The sequence below is a fragment of the Protopterus annectens genome, chromosome 13.part0 (genome assembly GCF_019279795.1).
Source record: "Protopterus annectens isolate FY-2018-M chromosome 13.part0, PAN1.0, whole genome shotgun sequence".
NCBI lineage: Eukaryota > Metazoa > Chordata > Ceratodontiformes > Protopteridae > Protopterus > Protopterus annectens.
This window is the reverse complement of record NC_056747.1, coordinates 739,371,485-739,396,114: the sequence shown is the minus strand read 5'-3', so window position 1 is coordinate 739,396,114 and position 24,630 is coordinate 739,371,485. Positions and strand designations below refer to the sequence as shown.

The following is a 24,630-nucleotide window of genomic DNA, read 5'->3' as shown; positions in this document are numbered from 1 at the left end:
TTCCTATTTTGGGGGCTCCTGACATTTGGGTCAAGAAAAACTGATGTAATGGTGTCTGCTGCATGTTTTATACCCCTGACGACCTGACGTCATGGAAGAGGCGACAGCATCCGACACAGAAATCCCAAGTCTCTGGTATTCAGGCCGACTGAGGGCTACCTGCAGGCAGAACTCAGTTGTGATGACTGCAACAGTGAATACACTCGAACATCTACATTTATGGTAAGTGTACACAACTGTACTTATTTACCCTCTTCTGTTGCTTCCTCTCATTTTCAGTTATGTGCTTTGCCCTTTGGACTTCTATGCACCAAAGGTATTCACAAAATGCTTGGCTCCTGTCATTGCCTTCTGCAGGCTACAAAGAATACCGATGTATCCTTATCTGGATGATCTACTAATAGAAGCAATCCACCCAGACACTCTAAAAGAAAACCTAGCCTTCTCTATGTCTCTGCTCCAAGGCCTGGGGTTCACCATAAACCCCAACAAGTCCTCTCTCAGTCCTTCCCAAGATCAGATTTTCGTAGCATGCAAACTAAGAACAGATAGAATGATGGCTTTTATCCCTCCTCAAAACTGCTTCCATAGCCTACTCCCCTTAACTTCCGTCACTGCCGTACCTGCTTACACCAGGGCTCGTGGCATCACTCATTCCCATGCTACCCTTAGCCAGATTTGGATCCAGCACGCCCATCCCCTGGAATTTATACTCCCAATTCTCCCTTACATAAAGAAAGAAATTCAGTGGTGGTTTCAACAGATTCAACTGAACCCAGGGCTTCCATTTCAACAGCCAACCCCAATTCATGAACTCTACACAGATGCCTCAGATTTGGGGTGGGGAGCAACTCAGTGTTGACTAAAAGTCCAGGGTCTTTGGTCTCCCTCAGTCAAGAAGCAACATATCAATCTAAATGAAATGAGGGCCAGTTTAAGCCTTTCTCTCCTCCCAGGACCTCGGAAGGTATTCACAGACAGCATTACAATTCTGTGGTATGTGAACAAACGGGGGCATCAAGTCATACCTGCTTTGCAGGTTGGCCCTTTAAGCCTGGGAAATTGCCTCTCAATTGAAGGTTTTGTTACAAGCTCAAAATGTAATGACAGACACACTCAGCAGGTCCATGACACAAGTCCACGAATGGATGCTTCACAGGGATGTGTTTCTGGATATTCTCCATCAGTGGGGTGGTACTCATATAGACGTATTTGCCTCCCCCTTGAACAGACAACTTCCAGAGTTTTGTGCCTGAGTTCCAGACCCCCTGGTATGGAAGGCGGGTGCCCTATCCTTCTCATGAAAGGAGAGGTTTCTTTATGCATTCCCCCTTCACACTCATCCAAAATGTTCTACTGAAAATACAGCAGGACAAGCCAGAAATCTTGCTGATGACTCTCTTTTGGCCAAATGGCCTATTTTCTACTTGGATCTCTAGTGCTTTTTCTTACATTTAACATACTCTACCTCTGTAAAGACTCACTCCACTAGAGCAGTAGCTTCTTCAGGGCCTTTCTTCAAAGGTCTGGGCACTGCATCTATTTTGGAAGTGGTCACATGGTCTTCTGTCCATACCTTCACCAAAAATTACACACTGGACACTATCTCCAGGCCCAGAGCGGGATTTGGTAGGGCAGTCCTGCATGGTTTCATAGAAACCTCCTCTGCTCCATCCTCCCTTTCCTTTCCATGAGCTTTGGTACTCTCCCAAAGGTTAAGAATACTGCAACATAGGAATTAAAGGACATAGAATAGCATACTACTCAACACTCTATCTACCCTTAACATAAACTCTTTCCATTTTGCAGTATTCTATCCCACCCTCCTAACCCCTTTGTACTTGCTGTTTGCAGGATGATGCAACATACCTTGGACTGGTGTTCTGACTGGGGCATTCAGTTCTGAGGAATGGTATATGCCAACATCACCTTTTTTGGAAAACCTTTTATCCTGGATGGCTATCTCCCACCCACATGAGACCATAATCCTAGGAGATTTTTAGATTGACTAGTCCGACTGTACCAAATACAACCCCTCTACCCATATTAATCTTCATGGGTTTACACAAATCATAGACACCCCCACTAGAATAGAAAAAAAAATCTAATAGTCATTCCATCTTAGACTGGATACTTCTGTCTGACCCCTCCTTCGCACACCAATCAGGCTACCTACCGGACAGCTTGAGCGACCACCAACCAACATATCTTATTAGGAATAAATCCCACCATTGCAACCAGTCCACCCTTAGAATAGTTCACAACAAAAAGAACTTCAAAGCTAAGGACCTAAACAACGAACTAAAAAAACTGTAATTAGTCCCCCCTAAAACAACTACCCCTTGATGAAGCAGTTGATTACTGTAAACTCCACCTTTTTTCAATGTCCTGAGCCATCATGCACCAGCTCGAACCATCAGACTTAAAACAAACTATGCCCCCTGGTTAACAAAAGAGACTAAAGCCATAATGAAAGATAGAGACAGAGCCTGGGCTCAATATCATAAACTTAGAACCACTACCACAAAACAAAACTACTCTGCACTCCATAATAAGACCAAACAACTCATTAAACTTGATAAAGCCAAATACTACAAAACCTTACAAGAAAGACACACTAATAACCCTCAGAAATTCTAGGCCTCAATAAATAAATTACTGCACCCAGGTAAAACCGGCACTCACACACCTATATTACCAACCAACAATGAGGACACCCCACACAATTCAACAAATTCTTTACTGAAACAGTACAAGCCCTTTGTAGCACCCTAAATAGCTCCACCAGCACCAACCTTTCTCCAACCCCCACAATCCCCTACTACAAAACAGTCTCCCTCTAGCTTCTCCTTATCTCCAGCACCCACTCAACTTATTACTTCTTCTTCTTTCTTGCCACAGCGGATCACCTGTCCACTCATGACTGACAGTGGAGTTTTACTGTGTCGAGTTGCCAGCCCTGCGCCCAACCTTCCACAGAAGGCACACACATGCACACACTCACACCTAGGGTCAATTTTAGAGTGTCCAATCCACCTACAGCATGTCTTTGGGATGTGGGAGGAAACCAGAGCACCCAGAGGAAACCCACACGACCACAGGGAGGACATGCAGACTCCGCACAGAAGGCACCCCAGCCGAGGATTGAACCAGAGAACCTCTTGCTGTGAGGCGGAAACTCTAACCGCTGCACCACTGTGGCCGCCCACCCACTCAACTTATTACTAAACTCCTCAAAAAATTAAAACCTACCACATTATCTGCTGACAAACTTCCAGCTGACTTTCTTCAATTAACAGCTGAAACCATATCCTCCCCTGTGTCTATCCTCATAAACAGATCCATATCTGAATGTAAAATACCTAACCTGTGGAAAATATCTCATATTGTTCCACTCCACAAAGGCTGCAACTCCCTTGAACTGACCAACTGCAGTCTTATCACCTTTATCAAAAATTTTGGAAAGAATAGTACATTCACAGCTAATGCAATACCTCCTAAAAATAGCCTTATATCAACATCCCAACATGGTTTTCGGTCTTCACATAGCACCACAGCAGCCCTACTCTTATACCAAATATAGTTAATACCCACAGAAACAACAGTCTTTTTGTATCTTCTGTATTTTTAGACTTATCTAAAGCCTTTGATATGGTCAACCACAGCATACTACTCAACACTGTATCTACCCTTAACATAAACTCCATCACCATATCATGGTTCAATAACTATCTGGCCGTCAACAAGCAGTGCTTTGGCAGGACTAACTATCCCCCCTCTTACCTGTAACTGTAGGAGTTCCACAAGGATCAATACATGGGCCTCTACTATTCTGTATATGTGCAAATCAGATGGCAGTCTCTTGTCCCTCTGCCTCTATAGTACAATATGCAGACGACACTACCATCATACGCGCCGCCCCAACCTTAAGCAAACTTCAAACAATAACACACAAAATAACTTTACTCTGGCTGAAGCATGGTTTTCTAGCATTAAACCTCTACTCAACCCTAAAAAAACAAAACTTATTCTCTTCAGTCCTGGTAGATCCTCTGCACCAAATACTGACTTCACCATAAACTCCAGGGATAACTCCACTATCACCCCAACAACACACACTAACCTAGGAGTAGTAATTGACAACAATCTCAAATTTGACATACACGTAGCACAAACAATCAAAAAAGTAAACAAAAAACTGAGTCTCCTGTATAGGAACAGGCAATTCATGACCAACTATACCAAAGCCACTGTCGCAAGAACTCACCTGTTATCCATCCTACTGTACGGCTCCCCAATCCTGACTAATCTTCGCCAGAGTGAACAAAACAAAATGGCATCTTGCTATAACAAGATTGCTAAATTTGCCACTGGCGCTTCAAGTAGATCCCATCACTGTCTCTCCCTTAAACAGCTCAACTGGCTTGAGTTGCCCCAACTACTACTTACTATACAACTCTTCATAGCCCACAAACTGTACTACCACCCTGACAAAACTCCAGCATTGCAAAATCTAATACAGCCTTACACTACCACCCGTACCTTAAGATCTACAGACCAAACTCTCATAACTGTCATTAAACATAAGAATGAAGCAGGCAAAACTCTCCTTGGTTGTACAATAGCTAAAATCTGGAACTCACTCCCAAAGAACGTAACTTCTACCAGCTCTGTTTCACTATTCAAGAAACTGCTCAACACCCACTACTCTACCAATTGGCTGTGTCCATGTGACCCCCCAGATTAACTCACTTTCCTTTCAGTACTGCAGTGATTCTACAGAACCTTCTCCTCTTATCTATTAACTACTTATTTCTTACCAAACAAACGAGCATTTTTATGAAATTAGTAAAGGTAAGGAATCTAATGCCTTTTACAAACACTCTTTAGTTTGTAAAAACATGAACATCAAGTTTGCAGTAGTGGAACAAGTAGCCACTGACCCCCGTGGAGGAAATTGGGAGTCTAGGGTTGAATTTAGAGAGTTATTTTGGCAGTTAAAAATTGATGCTGGTCGACTCCCTGGTCTTAACGATTGCATTAGTATCAACAGTGTGTTGAAGTTAAGGCAGGCTAAGTTATGATGGTACTGCCAAGGTATATTTTACACAGTATGTAACATTTCCCATTAGTTCTAAAAGAAAAACAAATGAAAAGGGGGGGCAGGTTAGTTAGTTATTTATTACATTAACATCAACTGGTATTTATTTTAAATATTTCCTAATACATGTTTTAGTATTATTTATGTATCCTATTATGAATTCTGTTTTTACGGACTTACTTAGAGAGATTAAAATTTAAAAAGTTCTGTAACATGAATTTAATTAACTTTTATAGTTGTCTGTATTTTTAAAGTGGTTATGAATTTTGAATGATATGAGGCATTAAGGGGACGAATGGTCTCTTTAAGAAACAATTATTCAATTTTAAATGAGAGTATTTAATGCACCTGACGTATTGACTTTCTTGTTGTGATGAAGCTTTGTATTTTATGAAGTGAAAGCGCGCTCAACATTGACTGTGAGGCTTGTGAAGAGCTTTTTATTGCACTTGGATTAATTAAAAGATATTTATTCATCTCAACTACGTGGTTCTGTTTGGATTACTGCCTTGGAACTTAAGAGTTTACACAACTATTGATGTTCTTCGTGTTTCACTGTTGCAGTCATCAGGTTTGAGTTATCTGCCTGCAGGTAGGCCTCAGCCGGCCTGAATACCAGAGTCTTGGATTCCTGCATCAGATGCTGTCTCTTCTTCCATGATGTCAGGTCGTCAGGGGGTATATAACGCTGACGCCAGTACATCAGTCTTTCTTGCCGTGCGGTGCCCGAAGCAGAAGCAGTTCGCAAGTGCCGGTCGTCCGACTCCTGAAATTTTCGTTTTCGAGTTTCAGAACCAAAGTCTTCTAAAAAAGATAAGTACCCTGTTGGGGATCTTTTTTCTTGCTCCAACCGATGTCAGTAAAAGTTAACAATTGTCTTACCTATGGAAAGAAAATATCTCATAAAGATTTTCATTTGTACTGCATTCCTTGCTTAGGCCCACACCACAACGTCCCTTGCTGTTGGTTTTGTGCCTTGTTCAACCCCCGAACTATTCGTTGTCGGGCTATTTTTGTAGCAAATTATTTTGGTACTCTGTATCCGTATTCCGAAATGGCTTCCGTAAGCCATCCGACTACCGATCTTTTGAAAAAAATAAGGATAAAGACAGAGACAGACCACATAGGTCCAAAACTACCGACGATGCTTCGGTTAAGCTAGTCGCCAGTCCGCTGATACTCAGTGAGGCGCTTTCGCAGCCCCTGATACCTGATACCCGCTACTTAAGATTCGCAGGCCTCTACTGAGACCCATTCAGTATGCCACGAGATGCTTCTTTGACTTTGAAACCTGCGGATGTCTCTACTTTGGATGGGTCCGGAGCCACTGTGCAGGCACCGGCTTCTGAGGGTGTATTCAGGCCTACAGACGTGTATATTAAACCAACGCCATCTTCTTCATCCAGGCCTAAAACTCGCACCATGCCTAGAAAACCGACGTCCAAACCGCATGCTCAGGCCCATATGCCTAAAAAACAAATGCTTAGAATGGCCGAAGACCTTATTAACTTAATTAGTGGAAGCCAGCCTTCCCCCTCTAAGAGACCTAGAACTGATTTTCCTTCTGATTCTTCTGATCAGGAATCTGATATTTCTGTTTCTTCTGATTACCAGGATTTGCCCTTATCTACCTATGAGGATTATGATGCAGAGGATTCCATTCCCTCTGCTTCCCCTCCAGAAGATTTTTCTTTTTGTGAAACCTTGCACACTGTTAGAGAGCATTTCCGCTGGGAAAGCCAGGATTACTCTGACTCCAAAAAGAGGCTTAGGGTATTATTATTCCTCCCTCAACACAGGCCTTTAGCTATCCCTCCTGTTCTGGACATTGTAGATGATGCTTTCTTGGAATCTAGCCTTTCCCCAGACACTTTACCTCCAGCACCCAGAAAACCTGACAGGTATTAGAGTACATGAATCTCACAAGTTCCTGTTTAAGAATCCTACTGCGGACCCAGAGACCATTTCCCCAGGACCAAAGGGCATTAAGGCTACTGCTGCCAAAAATCCTACCCCTTCTGATAGAGATTCTAGAGCCCCGGACAGATTGAGTAAGAGGGTATACACTTCTGCTACTTTGGCCATTAGGGCTTTAAATTGCCAGTTTCATATGTTAATGTACTAGCAGCATATTATGGGACTACTTAAACAGAAAATTATGTTGATTCCTGACTGTGCTGAACACACAGAATTACAGGATTTAATGCATTCTGCAGAACAAGTTGGTAAACATACTTTGCAATGTGGTTTTGATTCTTTAGAAGTATCTTGCAGGGCTGCTGTCATTGGGTCTGTACTTAGAAGGCATGCTTGGCTTAAGGAGCAAAACTTGCCAGATCATGTTAAAGCTAAATTACTGGATGCTCCCTTAAACCAAGACCGCCTGTTTGGCAACAAAGCAGAAGTAGTACTCAAAAAGATGGAGGAAAAAGCTAACTCTGTACAAACTGTTAAAGATTCCTGCAAGTACAGCCTCCCTGATTTAGTAGGCATTGGCCTTCAAAGAATTGGTCCTTTCCAGTCTCTTCCAGGCCTTCTCAGTCCAAACCCAGGAACAGCAGACCACCTAGGTTACAGTCTCAGGCTACGCACAGGCCTAAGGAGTGGGGGGCTCCCACTTCCAAAGCAGGGAGTAGTAAGACAAACCCTACAGAAAAATGGCACAATGACTTAACCTTAATTCTTCCAAGCCCTGCTCAACTGCCTGCTCCCTTAGGAAGAAAACTCGCCCTGCATGTAAAAAACTGGGAACTCATTACCCAGGACAAATGAGTTTTGAATATACTTTCCCAAGGATTCAGATTCCACTTCCACACCCTGCCAACCCCAAACGGTTGGCCAGACCTACCCCCAAATCAGTGAGCAGAGGTCCAACAGCAGGTTCTCTCTCTTCTAAGTATCAGGGCTATTCAACCTGTCCCAGCAGAAGAAAGGGGACAAGGTTTTTATTCAAGACTTTTCCTGGTACCCAGAAAAGACCGCTTCTGGCGTCCTATCCTGGACCTCTCTGTTCTAAACACCTTTTTGGTAATCCCAAAATTCTAAATGCTAACACTTCAACAGCTGCTTCCTATGCTGAGCAAATATGCCTGGTTGGCAACCTTAGACTTAAAGGAAGCTTACCTGCACATTCCAATAAGGGATCCTTGCAGGAAATACCTATGCTTCAGGGCAGGCTCCATGCACTATCATTTCTCTGCACTTCCCTTTGGCTTATCTACTGCGCCCAGGGTATTCACAAAGTGTCTAGCTCCAGCCATTGCATTTTGCAGGCAGAGAAAAATTCAGATATACCCATACTTGGACGATTGTCTGATTCAGGCAGAAAGCTAGGACTTGCTATTAAAACATCTGGCAAAGAATCTTCTAACCTCTCTGGGGTACACCATAAACAAAGAGAAATCTCACCTAGTACCCTGCCAACAGATTGTATTCCTGGGAGCAAGCTTGAGCACAACTTCCCAGATGGCTTTCCCCACTTCAGCGAAACAAGTTTATCTGACAACCTACTTCAAGCTATTGGCCACAAAGACCTAGCTATCTGCAAGGAAAATTCTGCAAGCCCTGGGGTTCATGGCCTCTTACATTCTACTAATTCCATATGCAAGACTGCATATGAGGAAATTACAATGGTATCTAAAAAGCCTATGGTGTCAACATTCTCAGGGCCTGGAATCAATGACTCCTATAATTCCTTATATAAAGACAGAGTTCCTTTGGTGGGCAGAGACCTGCTACCACAACAAGGGGCTCCCTTTCACTCTACCCCCTGCTGCCCAAACCCTAACAACAGATGCAACAGACTGTGCATGGGGGGCTCATTTGGCAGGGCAAATGGAACCCGAGACAGATGCACCTGCATATCAACCAAAAAGAAATGTTAGCTGCACATAATTCCCTGACAGCCTTCAAAGACCGCATTCTTCCAGGACAGTTATTGGTAAAGACAGATAACACCACAGTTATGTGATACATAAACAAGCAGGGGGGAACCCACTTGTACCCTTTCTGCAAACTAGCCATGGCTCTGTGGAACACAGCCTTGAGCTACCAAGTGCACCTGCAAGCTCAGTTCCTGCCAGGCAAGCTAAATTCACTGGCAGACAGCCTAAGCAGAAATCTCATGGACCCACACGAATGGAAACTGGAACCAAAAATATTCAACCTCTTGAACAAATGGGGGACTCCAGAGGTAGACCTGTTTGCCTCCCCTCAGAACTACCATTTGGACAAATTCTGCACAAGGACTTACCACAGTCAAGCCTGGAAAGTGGATGCCCTGTCCTTTACCTGGGAAAGCCTCTCAGTTTATGCTTTTCCCCCTCTGCTTCTCCTCTCGAAGGTTCTGCAATAGATCAAACAGGACAAGCCAAGGACAATGCTGATTGCATCAGACTGGCCACGCCAGCACTGGTACCCCCTCTTGCGCAGTATGACACTACTGGAACCATGACACCTGCCTCAGACCACTTACCTGCTGTCCCAGCAGGTGGGCCAGATTCTGTGCCCTAAGCTTCAAACCCTGAACCTTGCAGCCTGGCTAATTCCTTTAGCTCTCCAATGGCTTCCCTTGGTAAGCAGGTGCTAGATGTCATTCTGGAGGCAAGGAGGCCTAGTACTAGAAAATACTATGCTGAAAAGTGGAAAAGATACTGCTCCTGGAGCCAGAATCAGGGGATGGGCACAATGGTGCCCAGCTTACCTCATATTCTTCAGTACTTAACAGAAATTATCCACAAGGGCATATCCTTCTCGTCAATTAAAATTCATGCCTCTGCCATTTCAGCACATTATAATACTGAGCCACCCCTCTTTTCTCATCCCTTGCTAAAGCAGTTCCTTAGAGAGGCCAAAAACTTAAGACCCCCCAGGAGAGCCCCTACTCCAGCCTGGGACCTTAACTTTGTATTGGAAAAGCTCACTCTCCCTCCCTTAAAGCCAGCTGCAACTGCAGCGTTGAAATTCCTTTCTTGGAAAACTGCCTTCATTCTAGCCATCACTTCAGCAAGAAGAGTGTCTGAATTACAGGCCCTTATGGCAGTGGAACTCTTCATTATCCACCATGCAGACAGGGTTTCCCTCAGGACTAATCCTTCCTTTATGCCCAGTCCATTCATTTGCCTACTTTTTTCCCTAATCCAAAAAACAAAGGGGAACGAATACTGCACTCTCTGGATGTGCACAGACAACTTAGATTTTATTTGGACAGGACTAAGCCTCTCAGAAAATCTGAACAGCTGCTAGTTGGCTTTACTGCAGGGGCAGAGGAGAAGGCCATTTCAAAGCAAACCATTTCTAAATGGATAGCCCATTGCATTAATGTCTGCTATAAGCACCATGGAAAACCTACCCCACAGGGGATAAGATCACATTCCACCAGAGCTGCATCTACCTCTACAGCCTTTCTCAGAGGAGTCCCTACCAGGGACATCCTAGAAGATGCTACCTGGAGTTCTGTGCATACCTTCACCAAGCATTACCACATGCCTATTGTTTTCTAAATCCAGAGCTGGTTTTGCCACTGCAGTCTTGCAGGGCTTAATAGCTGGCCCTAATGCTCTCTAACTTCCTCCTCCCTTCCTTAGCTTTGGGAGAAAAACCCAAATGTGATGACTGCAGCAGTGAAACACGAAGAACATAGTACAGTTGTGTACATTTACCATAAATGTAGATGTTCGAGTGTATTCACTGTTGCAGTCCTGGTTACCCTCCCTCCAGCCCCCTGACTTCTCTTGGCTCTACCTTTCCTTCTTGTTTGATGTATTTAATTTTTGTGGTGTATTTGCTTTTTTGTTGAAGGTGTAACATAACATATAATTGCTTCCCATTGTGGGGGCACCTGACATCTGAGGCAAGAAAAACTGATGTAATGGCGTCAGCTGCATGTTTTATACCCTTGACGACCTGGCGTTATGGAAGAAGAGACAGCATCTGACGCAGGAATCCAAAACTCTGGTATTCAGACCGGCTGAGGGCTACCTGCAGGCAGATAACCCAAATGTGATGACTGCAACAGTGAATACACTAGAACATCGGTTTCCTATTACGGGATCGAAAATCCCTTTAGGTGATTACGAAGACGTCGAATCATATTGCGCAAAGTATGTAAACCCCGAACGGTCAAAACCGCGAATTTCGAAATGTCGTTTAGTTTTGGTTGACCCATCTGCGGTACAGCTCAAGACAATGAGAGCACTGATAAACCAATGAAACGAAAAACAAATAGTCCGAACTGGCTGAGAATTAATTTATCACTTCCAAGTATAAAAGGTAATGCCCAAAATAAAAATACAAACGAATGCAAAACACAATCCAGGTAAGCGCTTTCGTTTGGCTATGCCAAACTTTTTCAAACAAAGTATCGTCATTTCCTGTTAATTAAATAGTGAAGTTGCAATGATGTAATACATTGTTACTTCCTATGGAATATTTAAAGAACACAATGCATTTTTTTATTATTTTAAAAATATATAATCAGATGTTCTTCATACCACATTGCTGCAGTCCTAACACTTGGGTAGTCCGCTGTCCCAGTCGGCCCGAATACCAAAGTATATGGCTGACGTCGGTCAAGGCGCATTAGTCTGACGTCAGGACGTCAGGGTACAAATGCGCATGACCGACGTCATATCCTCAGTCTTTTTTGCCGCATGGTCCGATGCAGAAGCAGTTTTGCAAGTGCAGGTTGGCGTTCTGAGATTTTCCGAAGTCGGAGTTTCAGACCGAATCCAAATTGGCTAAGTACCCCGTTGGGGATTATTTTGGTTTTTTCTTGCCTCAGTATTTTACCGGATGTCAGAAAAAGTGAATAACTGTATTTCTTGTGGGAAACAGATACCTCATAGGGATTACCATACCTTGTGTATACCTTGCCTAGGGCCTGAGCACGACGTTGTTGGCTGTCGCTCTTGTGCTAGATTTAACAAACGCACTATAAAGAGAAGATTAGATTGTGCCAGGTTAGTTTTTGGGAAGCGGTGTAATTATAAAATGCCGTCGGATGCTCCGGCCTCGCTTCAAAAAGCGCAAGGACAAAACAGCAAAGCCTAGGCTGGAAGAACCGTCCGTCCCGGACGTCGGTTCTTTAGAGGGCTCGGTGGAGCCAGGGGTTCAGCCAGAAATTTCTTTGGAATCCCAGGAGAGACTTTATTACTGCAAGATGTGACCTCTCAGGAGGTAGGCCAGGCGGAAGGGGCTTCTCAGGTAGCTGTTCTTCCCTCCCTTCCTAAGGTGGTTAGGCCCTCCTGCTGTTTCCAAGGCTTCTCCCAGGGGCAGGCCAGGTTTTGTTTCAGGAGTTACCCCTAGTTCTTCAGGGTCTGTACCTAAGAAGCATATGCTTAAGATGGCAGAAGATTTGATTACAATGATTAGAGGTTCTATGCCCCTCCTGATAAGAGGCCTAGGGTGGAACCTGAGCTTGGGAGTTTTGAGCAGTGTTCGGATGCTTCTGAGTCTTGGCTGAAGACTTGCAGGAGTATTCCCCTTACTCTGATTCTGATGTAGATGATTCTACTCCTTCTGCTTCTCCTCCTGAGGATTTTTCATTTTCAGAGACTCTTCATTCCATGAGGGAGCATTTTAAATGGGAAGGTCAGGATTTCTCTGATTCCAGGAAAAGGCTTAGGGAATTTTTGTTTCTACCCCAGCATAGGCCTTTAGCTATACCTCCTGTTCTAGATGTGGTAGAGGATGTTTTTGCAGAGGCTTCTCTGAACCCTGACTCTTTCCCTCCTGCTCCAGTTAAACCGGATAGATATTATAGGGTGCCTGAAGCTCATAAGTATCTTTTAAGAGTCCTAGGGCAGACCCAGAAACTGTTTCACAGGGGCCTAAAGGTGTTAAGGCTTCTGTTGTTAAAAATCCTGTTCCTCCAGATAAAGAGGCTAGGGCTTTGGATAGATGGGGAAAGAAAGTGTATACTTCTTCCACTTTGGCCATGAGAGCTTTGAATTGCCAGTTTCACATGTTGAAATACCAAAATTATCTCCTTTCACAATTAAAGTCTAAGGTAGATGCTTTGGCGGAAGGTATTGAGTGTAAAGAGTTGCAGGATTTAGTTCATGTTTCTGAACAGGTGGGTAAGCATTCTTTGCAATGTGGTTTTGATGCTGTGCAGGCCTCTTCGAGGGTGGCTGCCACTGGTTCGGTTCTTCGCAGGCACGCCTGGTTGAGGGATCAGAATTTAGCTGAGCATGTGAAAACAAGGATTTTAGATGCTCCTTTACAATCTGATGTGTTGTTTGGTTCGCCTGTGGAAGCAGTTCTAAAGAAAATGGAAGACAAGGCTAAGTCTATGTAGACTGTTAAAGATTTTTTGCAGGTTCAGCCTCCGAAGTTTAGTAGAAATTGGCCTACCAAGGGGTGGACATATCCTGCTTATGATTCCCAGTCTAGGGGTAGGTCTAGACGTGGTAGAGGCAGAGCTCAAGGTTCTTTTAGGCCTAGAACAGGAGTTCACCTGCTCAGTCTTCTGGTGAGGGCAGGGGTCAGTCCTTTCGTAAACAGACACAATGACCTGCCTTTTCAGCTGCCAGAATCTTCTCGGCTGGCAGTACCTTTGGGAGGAAGGTTGGCACTTTTCAAAGAAAACTGGAGTTTAATTACCCAAGACAGATGGGTATTGGATATCATTCACCACGGTTACAGGTTTTATTTCCATACCTTGCCTCCTTTCAAAGGCATGCCAGACATTCCTCCTCAACAAAGGAAAGAGGCTCACAAGCAAATTTCTCTGTTGCTCCAAATAGGGGCCATTCAGCCGGTTCCTGTGCCAGAAAGGGGCCTAGGATTTTATTCTCGCCTGTTCCTAGTACCAAAAAGGGGAACACGTGGAGACCAATTTTGGATCTGTCTATCCTCAACACTTATCTGGACATTCCCAAGTTCAAAATGTTGACGTTACAACAGCTTTTACCTCTGCTGGGCAAAGATCACTGGATGGTAACTTTGGATCTCAAGGAAGCTTACCTTCATGTTCCTATCAGACTAATTTGCAGGAAGTATCTGCGTTTTCGAGCTGGGAATTCTCATTATCAGTTCTCTGCATTGCCCTTTGGCTTATCTACTGCCCAGAGTATTCACAAAGGTTCTGGCTCCAGTGATAGCTTTCTTCAGGCTAAAAGGAATACAAATTTATCCTTATTTGGACGATTGCCTGATTCTGGCTCAAGGAAGGACGTGCTTCTTCAGCATTTGGAATATGTGATAGCAGTGCTAAGATGCCTAGGGTATTCTGTGAGCGAAATAAAGTCCAGTCTAGTACCCTCTCAAGACATGTGCTTTCTGGGTGTGAGACTGAATACAGCAACCCAGATGGCCTTTTAACCCCGGACAAACAAAAGAATCTTTCTCTTTACTTCCATCAACTATCTCATCAGTCCGGGCTGACTGCAAGGACAGTCCTTCAAGCCTTAGGGTTCATGGCATCTTGTATTCTGGTACTTCCCAATGCCAAACTGCATATGAGGAAGCTACAATGGTATCTCAAAAATGTATGGACACAGCACTGCCAGGATTTGGACACTGTCATTCAAATAATACCTTGCATTCAAAAGGAATTTTTGTGGTGGGCTCAGGAATGTCACCTAAACAAGGGACTCTCTGTGACCCGGCCAGAGGCGAGTCAGATTCTAACGACAGATGCCTCAGACACAGCTTGGGGAGCTCATCTGAATGGAAAGTGGATACAAGACAAGTGGCCTGCCAGACTGCAGCATCTACATATCAACATGAAGGAGATGTTAGCAGTCCAGTTTGCATTACTGGCTTTCAAGGATTTACTTCTTCCAGGGCAGGTGTTGATTCTAACAGACAACACAACTGTCATGTGGTACATCAACAAACAAGAGGGAACACATTCTTATCCTCTATGCAGGCAAGCAATGATTTTGTGGGAGACTGCGTTAAGCTTGCAGCTGAATCTTCAAGCAAGGTTTCTGCCAGGAGCACAGAACTCCTTAGCAGATGTGTTAAGCAGGCAAATCATGGATCCCCACGAGTGGAAACTGGATCTTCATGTATTTCAGACATTGACAGTGTCATGGGGAACTCCAGACATAGATCTGTTCGCTTCTCCACTAAACCACCAGCTGCCAAAGTTTTGCACGAAAAGGTTTCATCACACAGCCTGGAAAGTGGATGCTCTTTCTTTCAGTTGGAAAAATCTTCATGTGTATGCCTTTCCACCTCTGCCTCTCCTCCCAAAGGTACTTCTAAAGGTCAGACAAGACAAGCCAAGGATGATTTTATTAGCTCGGATTGGCCTCGCAGCACTGGTACCCATTGCTGAGGAGTCTGGTAAGGAAGCCTCCATGGCCCTTACCTTTGATTCCACACCTATTGTCTCAGAAGGACGGGCATCTGCTCAATGTCAAGCTTCACTCTCTTCATCTAACAGCTTGGCATATTCTGTTTTGAACCATAGCAGGTCTCAGCTTCCTCAACAAGTTTTGAATGTGATTATGGAAGCCAGAAGACCTAGTACAAGGAAAGTGTACGCAGGAAAATGGAAGAGATTTTTATTTTGGTGTGCAGCAAAGGATTTGGATGTTTCTGAGCGGAATTTGAGTGTGGCTCTTCAATATCTTACTGAGTTATTGGACAAAGGTTTGTCTTTCTCTTCCATTAAGATTCATGCTGCAGCAATTTCAGCTCACTATGATTGTGACCCACCATTGTTTTCTCATCCTTTGTTCAAGCAATTTCTTAGAGGGGCAAAGAATATAAGACCCCCACGAGAGCTCCTACTCCTGCTTGGGACCTCAATTTTGTGTTGGAGAAACTCACTCTACAACCTTTTGAGCCTGCAGCTACTGCTGAATTGAAATATTTGTCATGGAAGACTGCTTTTTTGTTAGCCATTACATCTGCAAGAAGGGTGTCTGAATTGCAGGCCCTTATGGCGGTTGAGCCTTTCCTGATTTTTCACAAGGATAGGGTATCTTTACGTACTAATCCTTCCTTTATGCCTAAAGTGGTTTCTAGTGTGGCTTTAAACCAAACTATTCATTTGCCTACCTTTTATGCAGATCCCCAAAATAAGGGGGAAAAGATTTTGCACACTTTAGATGTACACAGGCAGTTGCGTTATTATTTAAGCAGGACTAAGGATTTTAGGCAGTCTCAGCAGTTGTTTGTTTCTTTTGCTTTGAGTTCTCAGGGCAAGCCTGTGTCAAAACAAACTATTTCTAAGTGGATTGGGTTTTGCATTGCATTTTGTTATTCCCATCATGGCAAGGAGATTCCAGCTGGGATTAGGCCTCATTCCACTAGGGCTACTGCCACTTCTACAGCATTTCTAAGGGGTGGCAACTAGGGATATTTTGGAGGCAGCTACTTGGAGTTCAGTGCATACTTTCTCTAAGCATTACCACCTTCCTCTCTACTCTAAATCTAGGGCTGGTTTTGCCACGGCTATTTTGCAGGGCATGTTGTCAGCTCCTGCTTCCTTATGATTTGCCAGCCTCCCTTACCTCTGCTTTGGGATTCTACCCAAGTGTTAGGACTGCAGCAATGTGGTATGAAGAACATAGTACAGTTTTGTACCTACCATAAATGTAGATGTTCGAAGATCCACATTGCTGCAGTCCAATTTACCTCCCTCCTTCCCTCTGTGTTTAGGGGTGGTTGTGTGGGTGAGGTTATACTCTTGTAAATTTGTATATATTGTATATATATTTGGTGCAGGAGTGTGTGGTGTTTTTTGGTTTTAGCCTTATCTTTTTAGGGTCTTCTGACATCTGGGGCAAGAAAAGACTGAGGATAATGACGTCGGTCATGCGCATTTGTACCCTGACGTCCTGACGTCAGACTAATGCGCCTTGACCGACGTCAGCCATATACTTTGGTATTCGGGCCGACTGGGACAGCGGACTACCCAAGTGTTAGGACTGCAGCAATGTGGATCTTCGAACATCTACATTTATGGTAGGTACAAAACTGTACTTTCGTAAACCTTCAAAACTTCATCTAAGATATGCCCAACCTTTTAAAATAAAAAACAAACAGTTCATGAATAAACAAGTAAATATAATAGACCAAAAGTATGGTAAATCGTAATAAATCGGTGCGGAATACAAAACGCTAAAATACTCAAACCACACTAATTTGTATGGTTTGGTAGTTAAAAACCTGTTTACAGACACTTGTATTTTTCTTTGTCTTTCTGATAAGTAAAAATACCGCAGTGTTTGTAAATAAAAGGTAGAAAAAAAGTTTTTTCTATCGTATTTCAAACATAGGCAAATCCGAGCAACTAATAAATAACAGTGTGCGTAAGAATAACTATGCAACATGCATTCTCAGCTATGTAAAATCACCAACAATATATTAGATGCAAATCCTGTAAAGGTAGACTAGTAAGCAACCTTGAAAAGAACGAAAACTCAAGCTTACTTAGTAAGCTATTGAAGGCAAAATGTAGTTACGACTACAACACAAGAAACATAATATATAAAATATATATATATCGTATTTGTATGTTGTATATGATCAAGTCTGTCGACCATATGTTTTCTCATATCATGTAATAATGTAAATATAGAGTATGAAAAATTATTATAAGAAGGTGTACTTGTAATAATCTTGGTGTGTGAAAAAATATATATCCGTTAATTGTTAAAAACGGATTATTTAACCGGAAAAAAGTAATAGATAATTAAAGGATGTGCATAAGTTAAAGTGCAATGTGCATAATAATAATAATTTTGGACATAAAGATCTACATTGATTATGTAGGTAGATGAATCAGTAAAAGTGTATAATTAAATGCGTGTACTAATTAGGATAACTAAAATTAAAAAAACTAAAATTTCATTGTTAATTATGTACTATAAATAGTTATGAATGAATTGTGTATAAATGGTAAATGTATAAATAAATAATTAATAATATAAAATATATAAGTATATATAATGTATAATATACAAAAAACATATAGTATATAAAACCAAAGTGAAAATAGAGTAAGGGAAGTAAAGTGAATTATCTTTCTAGGGTTTTTAATCTTAAAGTACTAGCAATTGAGGTGGCACTGTTTAAACCTGGCCAATTATGTGCATTCAATTTAATTTGCCATTGTAATTCTATTTTTTCTAGTAACGATTGCCATGCTCCTCCCCTAGTGTCCAAATTTAAAATATCCAGAACAATGAATTTAAAAGAATGAGATGTATGTATATTGACATGTTTCGCTAAGGCATTAGTTTCAATGCCGTCGCGTATGGCTCGAATGTGTTCACCCATTCGGTCTTTCAATTTCCTTTCAGTTTTTCCTACATAACAATTTGTGCAGGCAGAACATATAGCACAATATACATTTTTTTTCACTATTACAGTTGAATTTCCCCTTTGTTCTAATATTCACTCCATTAATTTTTACTAACATAGTTTCCAACACGTAACAGCAATATTTACACCTGCCGCATTTGTGCATTTTACCATATTTAATTGTTTGTGAAGTTTCTAAACACTTTTTTAAGTTTTTTCCTTTTTTGTATACTATTGACTGAGTGTAATCAAAATGGTAATGTAATGACAAATCGGCAGTTAACAATTGCCAATTTTTCATAAGAATCTCACGAATGAGGTGACACTCAGTGTTGAAGGTAGTGATAAAACTCTTAGTAAGAACTTTCACATCAACATTTCCTTTACCGTTTGTATCATTATTAGAAAAATTTTCAAAAAACATGGTGTTCAAATGTGTTTCACATGTTGTCAGACTGAGTAATTCATCTGAACCCGCATTTCTTGACGTTGGATCCATTACAACAGTTAGTGTATGGTTTATTAAAAGCTTAAAATAGCAATTGTCACATTTTGTTATTACTTCATTCATGACATTATCTTTCAGTTTTTCAGGATACACTCTACATTTAAACATGTCACTTAATAAAAGACATTCAGATATGAAGTCATCCCTGTTACTAACCATTCTTGCTGCTCGAACAAACTGGCCTTTTAAAACAACTTTTGTTTGCGTGTAGGGATGACAACTATCGAAATGTAAAAAGCTATTGCTGTATCTTTCATTTCGAAATATTTTTGATGTATATATTTGGTCATTATGATCTTTTTGTAGAAGTTCATCCAAATAAGCTATAGTATTTTTGTTTTTTACTGCTGTGAATCTTAAAAATGAAGTAGTCTCATTAATATAATTTAAAAATTCATCTATCCTTTTTGCCTCACCACTCCACAAAATAAATAAATCATCTAAAAACCGCAAATAAATTTTACACGAGCTAAAAAATGGTGAATTAAAAATATATTTTTCCTCCCATACACACATTACTATATTAGCATAGAGGCCTCCACGTGGAGACCCCATAAGCTAAACTTTCTTTTTGTAAATATAAATTATTATTAAATAATATGAAATTATTGGACAGTATATATAAGACAAGTGCAAGAGCGAGGTATATCTTTCAGTTGGAACCAAACGAGTCTAGTAATTCCAAATAAATCCAAGTAGAATGAAGTGGTATAACGAAAAATAGTTTATTTAATGAGAACAGAAGGATAAGCGTTTTCACTAACGTAGCTTCATCAGATCCAAAACAACTTTTACAAGAACACATGCTTTAAATACTTAATGCTGAATAAGCTAATAGATTAATAATTAGCAATTATTCAATTGACTATTTTTAAAAATAAATATATAGTTCATTCCACATGTATATCAAATAAAACATCTTAAAAACTGGTATACCATGTATAAGCATTTCACAAACATATATATAGCAGCAAAAATATATGAATATATAGCTAGCAAATGTTAGAAATGTATAAAATATATGTATATTAAGCTAAAATAACTAAATGTAATTATGTATGGTATAATTTAAAACGTCAGTGTGTATATGAATAACATAAATGTAGGAATGTATATATATATAGTGTATGTATAAGGTAAATAGACATGTATGTATATCTATGAATATCTAAGTAATATATAAATATGTATATAAATATGAATATATAAATAAATAAATATATATATATATATATATATATAAATATAGTAGGTATAAAATGTGACATATTAAAAACTATAAATAACTATATATATATGTGTATATATGGTGAACGTGTATAAACTAGATGTATATTTATGTATAATTATTCTTTAAATTAATTGTTACTTGATGTGTCTACGTTTCCTTAAATGAGGTTTGATAGATGCCCTTTCATTTAAACCATGGCCTTTATCTGCTCTAAGTAGGATAATCCACCTACTTTCCCTATCAGAATGCATTAGCAAAACATGTTATACAAACTGATGCTCAGCATTCATTCATTTTTAGGGTCTTAGAAAAAGTCACAGTAAGTAAAAGAGGTGGTAATACAATGAATCATACAGAGGATAGGGAAAGTAGGTGGATTATCCTACTTAGAGCAGATAAAGGCCATGGTTTAAATGAAAGGGCATCTGTCAAACCTCATTTAAGGAAACGTAGACACATCAAGTAACAATTAATTTAAAGAATAATTATACATAAATATACATCTAGTTTATACACATGTTCACCATATATACACATATATATATATATATATTTATTTATCGTTTTTAATATATCACATTTTATACCTACTATATTTTTTATATATATATTTATTTATCTATTTATATATTCATATTTATATACATATTTATATATTACTTAAATATTCATAGATATACATACATGTCTATTTACATTATACATACACTATATATATATACATTCCTACATTTATGTTATTCATATACACACTGACGTTTTAAATTATACCATACATGATTACATTATTTAGTTATTTTAGCTTAATATACATATATTTTATAAATTTTTAACATTTGATAGCTATATATTTTTGCTGCTATATATATGTTTGTGAAATGCTTATACATGGTCTACCAGTTTTTAAGATGTTTTATTTGATATACATGTGGAATGAACTATATATTTATTTTTAAAAATAGTCAATTGAATAATTGCTAATTATTATCTATTAGCTTATTCAGCATTAAGTATTTAAAGCATGTGTTCTTGTAAAAGTTGTTTTGGATCTGATGAGGCTACGTTAGTGAAAGCGCTTATCCTTCTGTTCTCATTAAATAAACTGCTATTTTTCGTTATACCACTTCGTTCTACTTGGATTTATTTGGAATTACTAGACTCGTTTGGTTCCAACTGAAAGATATACCTCGCTCTTGCACTTGTCTTATATATACTGTCCATTATTTATTTTATTAATCCAACAAGTGCATTACTCGCTATCAACCAGGGAACACTATTAACTTTCTAAATATGAAATTATTATTTAAAATTATATCAAAAAGTTGATCGTATAAATTGATGTTCTCCTGAGTTGGTCCTTTTTTCAGTAGGTATGTGTTTTACCCAATCCATCCCCAACTGGTGAGGTATAACGGAATACAAGTCCTTAACGTCTATCGTTAAGCAGTACAGCTCCGTAAGGTAAGTGTGCGATAGATAGTACTTTAGTGTTAGGATTTGGGTTAAGTGCATAGATAGGTAGTGTATGTAAGAGTTAGTGTACTGTTAGGTGTAGGGTTTTTTTAAGTGTGTGTATGTGTATTATTTATTTTGTTTAGGTGTATGTCTGTAGGGGATGTGTGCGGTAGTTACGTACCTTAGGGTTAGGGAGGGGTTAAGGAGACTGCATAGTTGTGTTTGTGGGGTTTAGTGTAGTGTTGGAGGTAGGGTTTTGATGCTTTTATTTTGTTTAGGTGTATGTCTGTAGGGGATGTGTGTGGTAGTTACGGACCTTAGGGTTAGGGAGGGGTTAAGGAGAATGCATAGATAGTTGTGTTTGTGGGGTTTAGTGTAGTGTTGGAGGTAAGGTTTTGGTGCTTTAGTTTAGGTTAGAAGTACGGTTTGGTTAGTGTATGTATGTGGTTTATTTATTTTGTTTGGGTAGGTAGTATGTAGCGGGTGGTGGGGTTGGCCGACTATGACAGTTCAATATTTTTTTTCGCAGTTTAGTGCGTTCGGGATTTTCACAGTATAGGGGTCGATGTTTTGGTATTCGCGCATAGGGTTTTTCGCTTTGCTAATATAGACCCTAGAACATCTACATTTGTGGTAAGTGTACACAACTGTATTTTCTGTGGAGTTATTTGATTTAGTTGTTAAAATCTGTTGCTTGCTCCTAGTTTTAGGTGTTTGCTTTTTTATCTCGTCACTGTGGTGTTACTGTTATCACAAATAAAGCATTTAAGAAATGTAACTGTGTGGTCACCAGATGCCACATTAGGACAAAGCACCCTTTGTGTTTGTATTGTGTCGGAGAGAAACATTTGATGCATTTCGGGATATTTGTAAGGATTTTATCCATAATCCAATAAGAGAAAGAAGAAATAACTTGAAGCTGTTAAAATGGTGAAATAATTCATTCCCACTCCTTACACATTCTCAGCCTTGAAGGACTTCTTATTTGGCTTCTTTAGCCTTTGGGCTGAGATGATTGATGAACATTCTTCCAAGCATAAAAAGAATCAGAAGCATAAGTCTGAAAATATATACATAAGACCTGTCCATATCCTCAGCTAAACAAGGCTTAACTGAATGATGGACATTGTAGTAATTTTGCAGAGGTATTTCCAACCATGTCTGTCAGAATCATTTCTGAAATGTCTGTAGTTAGACTTTCAGAACTTTGACTGTGACTTCTATGTCACTGATTGAAAGGTTTATCATACCACGAGCTCGAGGTCACCCTCAGCAAGATCCATATCCAGCTTCCATTCCTCCTCTGAAAATTGACTGCAGCAAGTTTGTGAAGATCTTTGTATGAGCCCAGCAAAAGATGTCTTCTGTATCAACCCTCATTAGTTTTCAGGAGTATAGAGGTAACTTTTCAGTCCTTCTGTTTTATAGGTTCACTGGTTAGTACACGACAGACCATTACAAGCCTGGCCTGTATCCCATATTCAAAATTTCCCTCTAGCCTCAAGGAAGTCAGTGTGGGATAGACCATTGAGAATTAAAGCTGCCCCATACTATTGTCTAGATTTACCTTAAAGGTGGCAAGGGTGCTATTCTGCTTGACATGTTGTGGAAGCTTGTTTTAGAGGTGGAAGGTAGATTAATTTATTTACATTTGTTTACTTGGGTAGGACAGTTGCCCTAATGGGGGGGGATACATTTATTTATGTTGGTTTACTTGAATAAGGCAGTAATCCCAGTGGACCAATTTCAGGCTCAGCCTGGTAGTATAGAGATGTCAGATATAGTAATAAACATACAATCAAGTAGAGATGAGATATGGTATGCAGGGACATAGAAATAAAGTGCAATTTGTAGAAAAAATATATGGAGAAAGATATACAAGTGTGCTTTAAGTAAGTTGCCAGTTGTTAATGTGAAAAAGTAAGAATAAATTGTTTACAATATGTGCATGCAATTGAAATATTGCTTTACTGAAGATAAAGACTTTGGGAAATGAATGCCTAAGAAAGAAGATTAGGTGATGTGCTATTTTATCTGTTGACAAAGGCTTTGCTCATTTACCCAGGTACTTGTGGAACCATTTGTTCTGTGAAGGAGTAAGAGTTCAAACTGTGTTGGATTTTTCATGGCTTGAAAGGCTAGGCACAGATCCCCACTGAAGAGTCTGTAGGAGACTAAGTGCAGAGAAGGGGATGACAGTCTGTCGTGATAACTAATATTTCTGAGGCAAGCCATTAATAGTTTTAGTTATGAGTATCTGAGGTTTGTCAAGTTGAGTGTGTTTAGACAAATACATGCCAAACGGGACATTATATTCAGTAGTGGGCTGATGAGATATGAGTAAAGGGAAGTTAAGACTTCTTTATATCTAGTTGAGACATGGTCAAAAGATAAGGAGCTTTCCTATAACTCTACAAGTCCAATATCTGTAATAGTACTGGAACAATAAGTCTTCAACAGGTAAATAAAACAGGGTAGAGGGACAGGTTTATAACCCAGCAGCTCCCAAACCTCTGGAATGAACTACCCCTGTATGTTAACAGTTCATTTCACTATCTTCTGTTAAACTTAACCTAGATGACTGGATGGGTATCAACAGATTTACTCTGGGATTGACTGGTATGGCATGCCTGGAGAAAGGATGTACAGCATTTGGGAGGGTATTGGTAAGACATGAAGTGACATGACACTCAGTGGCCTTTAAAGATCTATGAATGTTCCATATGTTGATCAGTACAGCAGTAGTAGCCTTAGCTGAATAAATTATATCCTGCTAAGGATATAACAGCTACCCAGCTTCCAAAGCTTCAGGGTACCTTCCACGTGCCCAAACTGTCAGGCAGCTTGAGCTGAGCTGACTAAAAGATTAATTTTGGGCATGAAGCCCTTCACAGCTTTATTGCCACATAAGAGTACACTCCTGGGGCTTTCCAGGATTGATGGTCGGCTTGTGCTTTATTTTATTGGGCAGATAAGTTCCCTGTAAGAAAAAAAAAGCCATTTTCTTAATTTTGGTGCTTTTTATTACTTTCATCTTCAGGAAAGTTATTTTGAAACTAGGAGTGTTAT

At 40.3% G+C, this 24,630-nt stretch overlaps 1 protein-coding gene across 2 annotated transcripts in view; it reads left to right on the top strand.

Moving 5' to 3' along the window:
- FLOT2 (flotillin 2) overlaps positions 1 to 24,630 on the top strand; it is a 1,587,019-nt gene that overhangs the window by 1,470,106 nt on the left and 92,283 nt on the right. The window lies entirely within an intron of this gene.